The sequence below is a fragment of the Lissotriton helveticus genome, chromosome 8 (genome assembly GCF_964261635.1).
Source record: "Lissotriton helveticus chromosome 8, aLisHel1.1, whole genome shotgun sequence".
In the NCBI taxonomy this organism is placed as follows: domain Eukaryota; kingdom Metazoa; phylum Chordata; class Amphibia; order Caudata; family Salamandridae; genus Lissotriton; species Lissotriton helveticus.
The window spans coordinates 868,100,409-868,116,448 of record NC_136069.1 but is presented as its reverse complement, the minus strand read 5'-3'; positions in this window follow the sequence as shown (position 1 = coordinate 868,116,448).

Below are 16,040 nucleotides of genomic sequence, written 5' to 3'. Positions count from 1 at the left end.
ATATTCATTTACAATCGGGAGAGCATAAACATTTTAGCACTGTTCAGCAGTGGTAAAGTGCCCAGAGTCATAAAATAGCCAACAACAGAATATAGGAGGAAGGCAAAAAGTTCAGGGATGACCCTGCAAAAAGGGCCAAGTCCAACAAGCTGCAAATAGCTACTAATGACATTCGAGAGGACCGGACACATCATCAACAGAGTGAGCAATGACCATGGACTTGGGGATGGGGGAGATGGGCACAATGACACACATGTACAACAATGTGTAGCACACTGCACAACCACAATGACCCTGGATCATGTCCATGATCCCCTTGGCACACGGCAGCACACACACATGGCAAGAACAGCACATCCCACGACAATGCTGTACAAAGTGCAACACTGACACCGCAGAACAGGGGACACAACTGGGTCCGCTTATGCGCAGATAAAGGCCAAACACTTTGAACAGAGCAGGAACTCGTTAGATACATACGTCCGCACACAACATCACATCCGTCACGTAGTCCAAAAGTCCACTGTCCCATATCAATTTGGCAACACAGCCCAACCAGTCACAATGTACATTGTCATACAGTCTGTAAGTCAACAAGAACAATGCGCAAACATACATGTCAACACAATGTCAACATACATCTCCCCTTCACATTGCAGAGGGACAAACAACACCTCCAGCAGACCAGCCCAGACAACCCAACAGTGATGCTGGAGAGGACCACCACACCTTGGACACTGACGCCCTACAACAGCTCATGAACATCCCAGGCAACCCACCACCAGGGAAGACAGGCAACATAGAGGAGAACCAAGCCCCTGCATAGACCAGACAGCAGGAAGCACCCACACGCACTGCTGGCACCCAACACGCCACCGAGGCACACATCGCATTCAAATGCCAGGTGTCAGAATGCCAAAAGGATTTGGTTGAACAGGCGCGGGTTGGTTCAGGGCTCGTGGAAATCGAATAACATTACATAAGGGGTCTCCAAGTCCCATCAGGGCAAACCTGCACCCCACAAAGGAGATCAACACTGCGACAGACACACATGCATTTGCACATTTACTGTACTGAACCATGACCAGAGGCCTGGAATTACCATTCACACAGCCACGATGGACCTCTGTACAATGGCCCAGTACACTCCCCTTACGTAATGAGTGGCTGATGTCAAAGCTACATGTCCGAGCACCAACAGGCTGCCTGCAAGGACATGGCTGTGTCCACTGTACACAGCACAATATAATGTTGTCGGGCCCGGGGCCCTCATGCACACATCATGACCACACGGACACAGGCAGATAGTTTGTGGAACTGGCTATGGGCATGTGCATCCAGCCCCTTTATTGGCAGGGTCACATGTACAGTGATGCCAGTGCTGATGTGCTGGTTAGCTTACCCTCACAGAGTGGTTGGTGCTGGCAACAACTTGAACAGTAAACACTATGAAGACAGAAGCAGTAAACACCAGCATTACAGAGACAACAGTCTTGCATTATGGTGGTAGCCGGAGCAAGTACAGAGGCCACCCAATGAACAAACAGAAGTGTCCGTGAGCTGCAGTGCACCGTGGTTGGGGCACCAGAGCTGAGCGTGCTCATGTGAACAAAATGTCTAGGATTGTGTCCCTTTGAGATATTCCTGATGTAACTGCAGTGGGGGGAGTCACACCTGCATTGTCTTACCCATCATCTTCCCAGGTCTACCACACTGCCCGAGGAGACATTGCTGCGTAAACTCACCACAGTACATGACCAAAACAGTAATGGACGATGAGTTAGCGGCACCTGGAGTGCTGAGCAGGGTATCAGGCAGATGATGGTATCCACGACAGGTGTGAGCAACTCTGTTAGTCTGCCAGTACCACTTTGTCGACTCTGGTAGATGGTGGTTGGAGTTGGTCCTGGCGATAGTGGCATGTGCCTCCTGCGGTGATGTCACGTCTGGGACAGTAAGGACTGGATTTGATGTGTGATTCCAGTTGAGGATGGAGGCAGCGGACAGCGCAGGGCCACACACATATGGTGTCGATGACCCCAAGGCCATTGCCTCAGAGGCCATTCCATATCTTGGAAGAAAGTGTCCCTGACTTGACCAGCACTGAGTTAGTGGCCCCGGCTGCACAGCGGCCGGTACAGGCACCCCGCCACGGGACGGTGCCTTGCGGTACACTGAGGTAGGGCCACGCGGACAGAGCGGGTCCTCATCCATGTCTGAGGTGAATGTGGCAGAGGGCTGCGGGGGACAGTGAAGGGTGTCCTCCTGGGCATGATGCAGAGGGCAGAAGCCGTCCTGAAGCAGCAAATTGAGGAGTGGAGTGCTACAGCCTTGTTTCCACCAACATTTCGGTATCAGCTACATGAGGATGAAGACAACCCCCCAGTCCATTGTCTCAGACACTACCAAAGTTCAACCAGAGAGTGTCCATGAATTTCAGGGAACAGACTTAGTGGCACAGGGGCTGATAGGGGATGCAGTCTCCGATGATGCCGGTAAAATGGTATGAACTCCGCCATTGCTAAATCAAGACTCATTTCCAAATGTGTGACTCTGTGTCAGCCGGTAGAGTAAGTAAACAAGAAAGGAGTACTGCGGCCATGTGTCGCGGAGGTCGTGATGTTCGGAGGAGGCTGCCAAGGTTGCGGGCTTCGGGCTTGGAGCTTGCATCTACTGTCCACTGCACTCCAAACACCGGCGGTGTATGTCGACATGAATATGTGTGTGGTCTGCATACTGCAGTCTGGCCATCACATCCACGCCACACGTGGCATTGTGTACATTCTTATTCATCAGCCACTTGCCTCCTTCGCACATGCCAGGTTCCCTCCTCATCCCACAATCTGCTGTTGTGTGGCTGTGGTGCCATGCCGTTGATGGATTCTGTGCATGGCTGGCCTAGGTTCCCACAGTGAATTGTGCTGTTGTGTCTGGTGGGTGGGCATGTTGTTTGGCATGTTGTATATGATTTGGTTATGTGTGCATTCCCAGTGGTGTGCGTTGCATGATTGTGGAGTCAAGGTGTGCAGTGTGTTCATTTGGTACTTGCCAACAAGCAGTGCATTTCCTTAGGTGCCATCCTGGTAGCGCTGGTTGATGATGGACTGTCGGATGATTTGGGAATCATGTACACTGCCTGGGTGGTTGGCATTGACGTTGGTGGAACTTTCCGGGTGGTCCACTATTGCCTGCACATTGATGGAATGTGTGTGCTTTCTGTTGTGGTTATTGTGTGCAGGGTTGCCAGGGGCACAAGTAGGACATGTGTGCTGTCAATTGCCCCCTCACACATGTGGGAAGCCAGCTATGGCGTGGACACCTTGCTTCGTCACCAGCTGTTCCTGCACAGTGTGGGGGAGGTATAGATAGTGGGCTACCAAGCTGATGATGTCACCCACAACTATTGTGTGGAACTTGTATTGGGCTGGCTGTGAGATTCCTCCGACTCTAGCGGTTGTTGGTTGGAGGACGAAGGCCCAACAGATGCAGCACAACCAGCAGCTTTGTCTGAGGTGGGATGTTGTTTTTCCGATGTGTTGGTAAAATTAGCCTGTTCACAATGGTGGTCAGGATGCAAGGGATGGTTGTCCCTTTGGGCCTGTAGTGGGCAATGGCATTCTCTGGTGTTGGGTGTTAGAAACGGGGGTTCCCGGTAGGCTAGGGCAAGCGCCAGAGCCAGGCAGAAACCTGCCAGAACCATCACCAATCATAAACAGTAAATGTAAAACCACCATTCCCTACTGGTAAAATAATGATGGTAGCAACACTGCAATTAGCGTAAACCCCATTAGGCATAAGTCATGTTAGCATTAGGCATACCCCAATAGGCATACATCACACTATGCATAACATTAGACATATCCATTGGGCATAATCACATGAGGCATCTCATTAGGCATTAAAGCATTAAGTGGACTGAGCATTATCCAGTTAATCATAAGTCACATTAGCATGAACCCATTAGCTCAGGCTTAGCATGAAAGCATCATCATCAGTGTAAAAACATGAGGCTTACTCATATGGGCAAGGGGCATAAAACATAATCAGGAGATCAGAAACCAGTGTCCACAATGTTGCAGCTGCCGCAACCGCTGTACAGCTGGGAAGCACACAGGCCAGTTCAAGGCAAGTTGGAGCCCTCCCTCTCTGGGGCTCTAAAGCAACCACCTCCCCCACGTTGCAGCTGTCCGCTCTTGTGCGGTGCAGCTGTGCAGAACACCCTGTCCACGGCCCTTCTGGTGCCGTTCCCAGCACCCTGGACACTTCCCAGAGCCCCCACTCACCGGGGCTCTTCTTGTGCTGCTCCGGTCCTCGGTTTCCTGCAGGGGACAGGCAGTGGTATGGGCCTCGGCAGACCTTTCTGGGTGGCTTTTGGAGGGCGGAGGCACCCACCAGCTCATGGGAGCCCCGCTAGACTACATGCTTCCTCCTGCACCGTCCAGCGCAGGGTGGGCTCCCGTCTGGATTCTCTTTCCGGCTCGGAAGCAGGCCACGCCCCAAGCTGTCGCAGCAGCCTGACCTCCTCCGGGCCGGCCTCAGTGATGTGGCGGCGGCTCCTCTTTGCGGCCAGACCCGCAGGGCTCTCCCACCCTCACGGGAGCCCCGCACCACAATAGGCCGCCTTCAGGCCTCTCCTAACTTCGCAGCACGGGTGAGAAGCGAGGCAGCCCCTCCCGGGGCGTGGCTCCTCACTCCGCCCGGCTTCCAGGATGACGCTCCCCATTGCCAGGCAACACCCTGCACCAATCCTAGCGCGACTCCCCTCTGACATCAGCAGGGGAGCCCGCGTGGTGCCCCCGGCCGGCGGCAGTGACTTCCTCAGTACGATCTAGGAACGCAGGGTAGGCACCCGCGACACAGAAGCCATCCAAAGTGGCAGGAATGAGGGGTGGGCACCCGCTGGTTTTAATGAGCACAAGGCAGCAGTGATTCTTCCCGAGGACTTCAGAGAGCGAGTGGGCACCCGCTCTGGACTTTAAAAAAACAGGCAGAACGCGGGGTAGGCACCCGCGAGTTTTATCAAGCACAAAGTTGCGGGGTAGGCTCCTGCTCGTGATTAAAAAGGTGTCCACATGCGGGGTGGACTCCCGCTAGTGTCAGGAGCAAAAAGGGGGGGAATCCAACACGCCGGGATTCCCTCTCACCATGTTGGCGGCACTGCGCTGCAGGTCACCAGCTCCCCTTATTTAAAACTGCAGGCAGCGCAAAGTCCTCTGGGGCAGGAATCCAATGTAGCGCCCACGAGGCGCAATGAAATAGGCACAGACTAGGCAAAGCTCAGCAGGCAGTAGGGCAGCTCAGCCCAATGAAGTAGCAGTTCCTAGGAACAGTCTAACTTAGTAAGGTGGCAATCCTTGCGGCGCAGCAGCCTTTACTCCAGCAGGGTCTCTTCCTGGGTCCTGTAGAAGGCAGAGGGGCAAAGTTGGGCACAGGGGCCAGCACGCAGGGTCCAGCGGCAGTTCCTCCTGGCAGGGTGTCCCCTCCACATCAGCACAGGCACAACAACATTCCTCATGGCTCACAGCCCCTGTATTTGTAAATGTAAATGTAAATGTAGAGAAACTTGTATAGCGCACGACTACCCGGAGGCATCTCGGTGCTTGTACGAATACCACTGAGGAACCCTTCCTGGCTTTTCCCTGTGAAGTGTCCACTCCTGGGCACCCCCAAGGTGAAGCCAGGCATCCTAGCGTTGTTGGGGCCGTTGTGGAGATTAAGCAAGCTATTGCCCAGAGTTGCAGAGTGGGACCCATGATTAGAATAGGCACCGAGGCGAGAATTATCAGGTCCGAGGAAATTGAGCCCAAGACCCGCCGAGGCGAGAATTGAACCCTGGTCCCGGGCCAGACTTCTGCATCAGGGTCTGCCGCTCTAACCATTGAGCCACACTTCCCCAATTTATACACCTCCCTGCCCTGCGCCTGGAAGTAGGTAGAAGTTTCTGGAAGGGTCTGGAGGTAGGGGCTTCTGGAAGGGGCTTGGAGGTTCCAGTCCCAACTGGTGCTGGGAGGTGTGTTAGTAGGGGGCAGAGCTAGCCTTGCACAGGGCAGCACTGACCAAGTCAGGGACAGGGTATTCCTCTGCCCACTACTCTAGTTGCAGACCTCCCACTCAGCCTGACCCTACCTCCCTGGCGCCACCCACTCCTCACCAGCCCTGGTCACTTTTAGAAACAGGCATGCAGGCAGGCACACAGCACACAGAAATGCCAACTTCTAAAAGAGGCACTTCTAAAATAGTAAAAGTAAATCTGCGCACACCAGTGCGGCAGCATTTATTATTCCCATTCCACACATACCAAACATGACATACTTATTATGTCTTATTTAGGAATTATCCCATAAGGGAGGGGTTCCCAATGTTAGTCTATGGAGGGCAGAGAGCGCACAACACACTCTACACTGCTAACCAATGCTAAAGTGCCCAGAGTCCTAAAACCACCAACACCAAGTCAGCAAAAAAAGGGTAGGAGGAAGGGAAAAAGTTTAGGGATGACCCTGCAAAAAGGGCCAAGTCCAATATTGGGTCTGTGAGGTTGGTGCATTTTCTGAGAGTCGCTTTCTTTGTCTGCGCTGTCTCGGTGTTGGTCCGGGGCGAGGGGTGTCCTGGGGGTGGTGGCGGTGGGTGTTGTGGCCCTGTTGGGGCTCCGAGTTGCATGATCAGTGGCTCCGTGGCATCGGTTGCCCTTCAAATGTGGCTCTGGCCTTGTCTCCCTTTTCTGGTGCCGGCTGTCGTCCGACTTTACACCAGGTCAGAGCAGGTGTTAGTTTCCTGCTGTTAACGCGCCTTATCGCCTGTTTTGGGTTCTCGTCTCCGATCTGGCTGGTCGGAGAGAATGTTGTGGAGTGGTGTTGTTGCTGCTTTTTGCACTGGAACGCCTACTCTGCATCTCATTAGCGATAGTTGCAGGGTTCATCTGTGGCGATGTTTTGAGCGGCTGCTATCGTGGGTAATCTGGTGCTATGGGCTGTTATCACCAGCTCGTGAATGGGGTGATAGAATTATCGCAACTTTGGCTGCGATACAGTGCCGATAACTCGGCGATGACTCCTTGAGAATATGCCCCTATGCCCCTTATAAGCCCTTTAAGGCAATATTTCTATACATTCAAGAACCTTGGAGCGGGTACTAATTTTCAATTATCCATATATTACAATAAATGAAGATAGAAAGTGGGATAAGGATGTTGAAAATAGCGTGATGGTTTTACATCACAGAGTAGGTGCCTTGACAAGATATTGAGCACGCCATGGAGTCAGAGCTCCAACATCAACAAGTAATGTTTTTTAACGCAAAGGGCAGCAAGTGCAGCTACATATGGTCAGGAACATTTGAGGAACTTAAAAGGTGAAGAGTTACTTATTACAGAAAGCTGTTTTTTTTAAATGGCTTCTCAACGTGGTCAAAAATACCCCAAATCACCTCATCCGTATGGATCTTGGTTATGATTCTATAATTTACAAGATTATCATTAAGCTTGTATTGTTCCGGGTAAAAGTCTTAAGTTCACCTGCGCATCATACTCATTATGGTGACTTCTTTGATCAAATGCATAAGCTTTGATGCCTTTCCGTTCTTTGGTTCTGTTATGTAAGAACAATACTAACAAATCAATCAGTTCACGGAGGAGATGCAATGGGAATAAAGGATCATACAGTGGGATTTCTCAGGGATGGTATTGTGGAGTGGCGATTACAGAATGAGTAAATATTAACCAATTGCTTGACAGAGATTTCCTTTGACCCCATTGGCCCCCTCCCGTTTTTGTCTGAGGCCCTCTGTAAGGGGCCTGCTGGCACTATAAGTTACCTCTAGATGGATACACTAACAGGGTCCCAGTGAGTTCATTGATAGACACAAGGATCAGCATGGATGTGATACTAATGATGGTGGGTATTCAGAGCAGCATACTCAAAATGAAGTTCATTGAACAGTGTTCACAACACCATCTAGTGTTCACTCGTTGGGCTGAAATCAACCGTACTGGGGGTGCTGCTCCGAGAAACGTTGTTGTCTGCCATGCCATTCTACTGAACATTCTGCCAGGTAATAATCTGCAAAAATATAGTAGTGCACAAGGTTAATCACCATAATGTGTTGATTAAAAAGAGTGATTTATTCATAAATGATCACCTATGAATAATTGACTATGTTGAGGGACAGCCATGTCATATGTTATTAGATAACCTCCGACACATGACTATGTGTACGGAATTCAGACAAATTAGTATGTATTATGGTGTGTGCAATATAAAGTATGTGCACTGTTAAAAATAAGTTCTAAGACTAATCTATCATGGTGTAGAATGAGTAAAATGGAAGACTCTAGGCCATTCAGTGTTATTTGTTAATAACCTAGATTCTGTTTCCCATAGACCAGCCTGCTGAAGCATGACCCCAAAATGCAGATGATCCTAAAGACTAACTTCCCCTCTCCTGGGTGGATTTAACCAAGAGACCATAACAGTCTGGAGTTGCCAACAGTGATTTCATGACAGAATCAGGCTTCACACTGATATTTGAAATGGTTAAGGCACTTACCCAATGCTGAGAATATTTGTGGGTGCATGTCATATCAAAAGCAGTTTCCAAAACGCCGTCCCCACAACTACAAGTTTGGTTTCTGATCTCGCTGCAGCAGCACAGATACAGCAACCTTACATTTTATAGAAGATGTCCTTTTGTCCACAGTTGAAAATGACTACTGCCTCCTGATATTGTAGAACCTTTTAGCTGCCTTTGACACTGTTGAGCACTCTACCCCCATACTCACTATGTAATCTCTTATGGGATTCACCAGTAATACCCTTCATTGATTTTCCTTCTAATTTTCCATCTGACACCAGTTTCTTCACAAGGGCATCTCAGTGTCACAAAAGATCCCATTCACCATACTGTGTCCGGTCACCTTCAACCTTTAAATGGAGCTTCTCAAATTCAGATAGATTTGCATTTCAAAATACAGATATTACTGTTTAAACTGAATGTTGCTGTTGGTTTTGGCCCTTTTTGCAGGGTCACACCTGAACTTTTTGCCATCCTCCTTTATTTTTTCACTTTTGCAAGGCTACCTGTTCCCCTTAGGCCAGAATGGGCAGTTTGATTATCAAATCTTATAATTCTAACTGACTCAGGGAACCAGGTAGAAATTCGAGTTTAGTATGCCTGAACTCAGAATGATAAAATGTATCTTTTAGTGAAGGTGGTTTTAACATTCTGTGTTTGAAAATACCACTTTTAGAAAGTAGGTATTTTCTAATTGTCCAAGCCTGCCTCTGCTAGGCTGTGTATTCCTTGTCTGGAGTTTGAGTGACAGGAGCTGGGAGATTCCAGGAGACAGGCTGAGTCAGCACTGGGCTGAATAGATCCATCTGCATGTAGAGTGGTGGGAGGGAGCACCTGGGACCTGAATAGGGCTGTGCCTGCCTTCCACAATGCTGGCTCCAGTTCCTGTGGTGCGTCTGATGTCCTTGGCCTACACTGTCAAAGGAAGAGAAGGAGTCCTGTAAACAAAGTGCCCCAGGACTGCACAGAACTGGTTTGGACTAGGCACAGACACTCTCTGCCTTCAGAGACAAAGGATTTGGGTGTATAAAAGAGGGGACCCCTACCCCAGAACTTTAGATCACTTTTGGGAAACCAGAAGAACCTTTGCTGATGAGAGGAGCCAGAGAAACTGAGGAGGAGACTATCCCTAAGCTGAGTGCTGTTTGGGGGATTGGCCTGCAGTGGTTGCCTGACAGCCAAAGAAAGGAGAAAGGACTTTGTGCTACTTTCAAATGAACTTTTAAAGGATCTCCAAGGGCTAGAGATAGAGCTTGCCTCCTGCTGAAGTCTCAGGGACAACAGACTTCACCAACCAGCTTCCTTGCCTTCCCTTGCTGGGAATTGAAGTGCCTGTAGTTAGGCTGGGCCTTCTGAGAGACTGCGTGTTGCTGGGAGCTGGAAGCGCAACTCACGATGAAGAAGCATGCCGTTGTCGTCACATCACCGGAGAAGAGTGTCTCTGTCGCATCAGACGCCGTCGCATCACCGGAGAAGTGTGCCACCACTGCCGCTGTCACCATCGCACCACCCGAAGCGCCTCGCATCGCCGGAGAAAAGTGTCGCCATCGCAGCAGACGCCGTCACATCACTGGAGAAGCGTGTCGCAGAGCCTGTCGTGGCTCAGAAGATTTTTTGAGTCGCTGCACAGCTGTTGGGCGTGCATGCATCATTGTATCATCAAGAAGAAGACACCATTTTTTTTCATTGCACCGGATCTTTATCGCATCACAGCGCTGCTGGTTGCATTGCCACGTAAGTGCAGTTAGAAACCGACTCATCACCTCCCCACACGGAGAAGAACCGACGCATCCCCTACGAAGCTGTAGGGACCCAACACATTACTGTTCTTGTGTGTAAGGAACCGACGCATAACCTTCCCTGCAACACTTTGGTTGTATAGCGTTACGCATCCAAAGGTACATTGAACTCAATGTGTCACATTTTACATCTAAAGAGAACTAAGCTATTTCTACCATTTTTAAAGTATAGTCTTGTGGATTTTTTTCGCTGTGGTCTTATGTTAAGTCTATATAAAAATACTTATTTTTATACTACAGCTTGTGTGGTGTCCATCTGTAGTGTTGTCACTCGGTTACTGTATGTGATCACAAATACTTTACACACTGCCTCTGAGATAAGTCTGTTTGCCCGTGCCAAGCTACCAAGGGGTTGAGCAGGGGTTATTTTAGGAGTATAACCCATTACCCTGACTAGACGCAAGGTCCCTATTTGGACAAAGGTACCTACCTCTGCCAACTAGAGACCCCCAAATCTAACAGTTGCACAATATAATAACCACAGAAAGCAATGTGAAATGTATGGTTATCTTTTCACAAAGTTTTTTTAAAATAATATTTTCCCTTGCTAGCCCTTTGGTTCATATTTTAATTGTTATCATTCTGAAAGATTTTAAGATTACATATAGCTCTGTGACTAATGTAATCACATCTAAACCACCATAAACTTATATAATGTAAATGAATCACACTATAGGATCCAGAAAGAATTGCAATTTCTTTACGCTTTGTTCAATGAACAACAGGATGATAGTTCATTATGAATTTAAATTGTTGTTGAGCGTTTAAATTGCTATTGAGCACTATCTGCGTAGGGTAGTAACGGGATGGGGACAATCTAAACAACCTTAGTATTTGATTGACAGCCAATCAACTAATATGGCATGATCAGGCTTTGCATGAAAGCCTAATGTCAAATGAAACCAGCTGCAAGCAAAGGACGTACAGCATATTGCATTATAATATGTGGGATTCTGTAATAATTTCTTGTGACACGCCCAGTCGCAGATTATAAAGAAAAGACATCAGATCTCAATTATTATAAGTTATTACTGTCGAGTTCTGATTTCACAATGCCTGCAACCAGAACTAGCAGCAGAGGTGAAAGGCAAGTCTGGTCAAGGAGTATTACTGAAGCAGCTATTTAAAGCAATGAAACCAGAACATTGCTTTTTTTTTATCTACACTTTTCTTTAGCTTAGAATGACAAGCAGTGGCAGCATGGTTATTTTTTGCACTCCTTACATAGTTGGGAAAAGCTAGAATCTTTCTACATGTTTCGTGGCGTTCTGCGGTAGCTCTTTTTTACAGAACTGTCATTTATTTAACTGTTTCTAAAATCTGTTTGCACAAATAAGTAACACTTTTTGATGTGTTTCATTTTGCACTAAAGGATTTCTTTTTATTCTTTATGTTTGCAAGCATGCTTGCTCTTTCATATGAAAGAGCCCTGCACCAAGGTTTTAAGTGGTTTGTGGGAAAGGTGATGGTGTGACCATGAATTATGCAGTATAAAGTACCCCCTGGTGTACATGATAAGGATATTGCAAATCACATCGGACTTCCATAAGCTTATAAATGAACTCAGTCTTCAGCCTTGTTCCTCTATATGATTATGGAACTCCGCAATGAACTGCAACATCCTTATAATGTATGTCATGGGGTACTTTATCCCTTATATAGTCCCACAAATAACAAGTGTAATGTAAGCAAAATTACTCCGGGCTTACTCTTTACAGGTTACCATTATACAGGAATGTGTCCTAGAGGGTGCACCTCAAGTACAAGTTCCATGCTATACAACAATGCTTTAACTGTGCCCAATGTACAACTCTTAAAAATATGCTAGACCAGCAGTTTTAATGAGAGGGCTGCCAATTACATTGATGCTCTGCCATTTGTCTTGGCTTGATGAACACAGTAATGCACTTTTCCATCTAATGCTCTACTATGTGACGGATAGTATATATGGGCCTAAATGAAGGGGACAAGCTGAGCAAAATGAATAGACATGAGAACTAGGACATCCAGAATCTCAGCAGGCATCAGTGAAACAGAGGCAGGCTATCTCTGCTGTGTGGCAGGACTACCCAGTGTAGCAGGCGTACCACACAGACTGTGACTTAGTCGCTGCTGCCAAATAACACAACACATACACTTGGTGAATGTACAAGCAGAAGCCACGTGCGGTCTATGCCCCATTAGTATATAGCCTCTACCCACATCCGGCCAGAGGATGTACTTGGTGTGTATCCAGGGCAGGTAGCCATCGTGGGGAGTTAACTTTGCAGTTGGACTTGGCATGCAAAGTCTTTGAGCCACTTCCTCAACTGCGGGTTGGACCTGAGGTTATACCAATGGTGGCGTGAGCGATTCGTTGTTTTACCTGGGCTCAGGCTGTTCCAGGACTTAGTGTCACTGCTTGCTCTTGCACTAGTCTTTTCAGGGGTCTTATCACTGGAGGCGACTCCTCCCAGGTTCTCAGGCCCAGATGGGTTTTCCATCATGACATTGTTCTCCATCTCAGGCTCTGGTTGAGCAGGGAGGTCTACCTTCCGAAGCCACGAGGAGTTCCTGGTGACGTCTCACTGGTTTTGCAGGTTGTGACCATGGTACCATTTATGCAGATCACTGTCCACACTCCTGGTTCGAACGGGGTCCTGAACTTTCAACCTGGCCTACGGTGCTTTATCATCACTTTGTCACCTGGAGATATCATCCGGGGTGCAGCTCGTCGTTTCATGCTTGCGCATACGTTGTTCTTCGTGCGCTGGGCTTGGGTGCTCACAGGGTCATAAAGAGATGGAGTCTATTCTGGGTGCACAGGGATGGTGTCCCATCTGGGTTCATTGAGCATCAGAATCCATGGACAGCACCGTGTGGTGCAGTGTGGTGGTCCCCGGTATTCCCTCAGGAATCTCCAGAGGCTGAGTTCTGGGTTGACTCCTTCTGGCGATTCTGAGGTCTATGTTTAGTGTAAGCATATTGTGTTCATCTACTCTGTTGGCCTGCAGCCCCTGTGGTGTGGCACGGCTGTGTTGTATCCCCAAGTGCTCAAGCAGTTGTTTGAACTCCGACCCCCTGGAAAGGCTTCCCTTTGTCCATTTTATTTTCCTCATGCAGCCCGAACATTGAAAAGACTTTCTCTAGCACTAGTGAAATGTTGATGAAGGCTGTTGAGTCTATCAAGTAGACGAGGAGGTATTTTGAATAAATGTTCACCAGGATTACTGTAACTCTCCTATTGGTGAAGCTTTCAAAATCTAGACTTATTTTGGACCTTGTGATTGTGCAGGGTTCCTCTGTAATGACAAGTGTCGATGCTTCTTGGGAGATGATGTGTTAATATGAGGGGCATGGCCTCACCATTTAATCTACAGCAGCTTCAAGATCTGGGAACCATACCTTCTCTTTCATGGGTAATTTCATCCTAATTGAGCCTTGGTGTCCTCCATGGGCCAGCGTTGTTACCCGGTGTTGTAGGCTCTTGGGTATAACCAGCTGTCAACCTCTCAATGTGAAACTGTCCTAGGTGGCACTGAGTTCATTGTGCACCCTCCACATCTTTGTGAGCTTCTCTTTCTCCGGACATGCCTGTTGATGGCATCACGTAAGAAGTTTTGCCACAAACCACTTTGTAGGGCATCCATCACCTTCACGAGCACTGAGTCTGTCTTTGTGGCCTCTCTTTGATCTTGCAATGGCTGAGCCAGTAAACCAATTCATTGAGGTAATGCTGTAGCTGATGGCCCAGTGTACTAAACATGGTGGTGAGTGGGGTGCTGTACCTCAGAACAATGAGATGAGTGGCTGATGGTCAGTAACCACTCTGAATGGCCTCCCGCAGAGGTACAAGTGAAAATGTGTGCATGCTCATTTGATGGCTAAACCCTCCCTTTCTATTTGGGAATATCATGCTTCAGTCTGTGTGAGTTCTTTGCTGGTGAATACCAGTGGTCTCCACCTCCCTGGTTCTATTTCCTGAGTGAGCACAGACACAAGGACTATAGGGCTTGCATCAATGAGTAGCTCTGTCCACTTCTTTGGATCAAAGTATGCCATAGTCGTCTTGCTCTATCAAGCCTCCTTAATCTTCTGGAATGCTTTCTCCTCACTGGGGCCCCATTTCCAAAGGACATTGACCTAGGTCAGGGCTGTCAAGGGCTTAGCTCTGGTTATGAGGTTGGGAATAAATCTGCCACAGTGAGTAGCCAGGCTGAGGAAACTGCGTACCTCGTAGCTGGTGGTTGGAGCTTGAGCTTGCTTTATAGCTTGCGACATTCATGGCTCGAACTGTACCCAATCCTGACTGAATACGTATTCGAAGAACTCTATGGAGATCTCAAAAAAGGAAAACGTTTTTCTGTGGAGGGTGACGTTGTGATCCCACAGGTTTTTCACCATGGCTCGCAGGTGTTTATGCTGTTCCTTGGTGGTTGCAAAGTAGATCAGGATGTTGCCACTTACATTCATGATGCCTTGGAGTCCCGACAACATCTCCCTTATGGCATCCTGAAACACCTCTGCTTCTGAGGAAAAGTTCAGCCGTTTGTAACAGCATAGCCCAAGATGCATAGAGACCGTCGTTATGTACCTGCTGTCTTCTGAGAATAGATTCCTGGTGGTATCCGGCATACAAGTCTAGTTCAAAGGACCACCTTGATCTATTTAGGTTGCCGATCACTTCATCCATTGTGGGTGCGACACATCTCTGCCGCTTGATGGCTTGATTGGGGAGCCGCATGTCAATGCATAGGCGCACTTTTCCAGGTTGCTTTGATTTCTCTGCTTTAACCATAGGGGACACACAGGGCATTGAGCCTGACACCTTTTCAATCATCCCTTGGCTCTCGAGCTTGTCCAGTTGCTGTTTAACCAGTAGCCTCAAGTGACAAGGCACAAGTTGGTGCCAAAGAGGCACAGGTTTGACAGAATAATCAATGTGCAGCTTGATCGGTGGGGCTTTTAGACACCCTAGGCCACTGAAAATTTCAGGAAATTGGCTCAGCAGTTAGTCGGTCTGGTAGGCATTAACATTCTAGGCAAATGATATGAGGGCTAGAACTTCTGCCATGTGACTCCCTAGCAGGGTGTTGGGTTCCTTGTCGACCAGGTGGAATGCTGTTGTGATTTCCTGGTCATCGGATTTTACACTTACTGTCACACGTCCTTTCAGGGGCAGTGAGGACTGGTCATATCTTGGTTTTCGATTAAGATAATGACAGCCAGGTCCTGAGGCACCTGTATTGCTGAATGCACATCACTTTTACTGAGGCGCCAGTATTGGTGAGGGATTTTACTTCTGACCTGGCAATCTCTACCATGCACATGGGTTGCAGCCTTCTGTGTCTCTTCAAGACACTTGTGAACAAGTTGAGGAAAGATTTTTCCTCATCATCCAACAATGAGTCTTCTAGTCATTGTCGGTAGTGTTGTGGTTGTTTGGCGGAGCCCTTAAGTTCAGATTCAGTGAGGGACAGCTGCTGAATTGCTTTAGACGTGGTCCATCTTCCTCTGGTCCCTCCCCCTCTAAATCTTCCTCTTCATAATGTAGAGAAATGATTAGTCTTGCCACAGTTCGAGCATGTATGCCCTTCGTGGGGCAGTCATCTAAGGCGTGTTTTTTGTAGCCACAATATCTGCAGTAAGTGCCGGATTGAAGGGAGGGCTGGTGCCCTAGTCATTTTTGCTTACCCA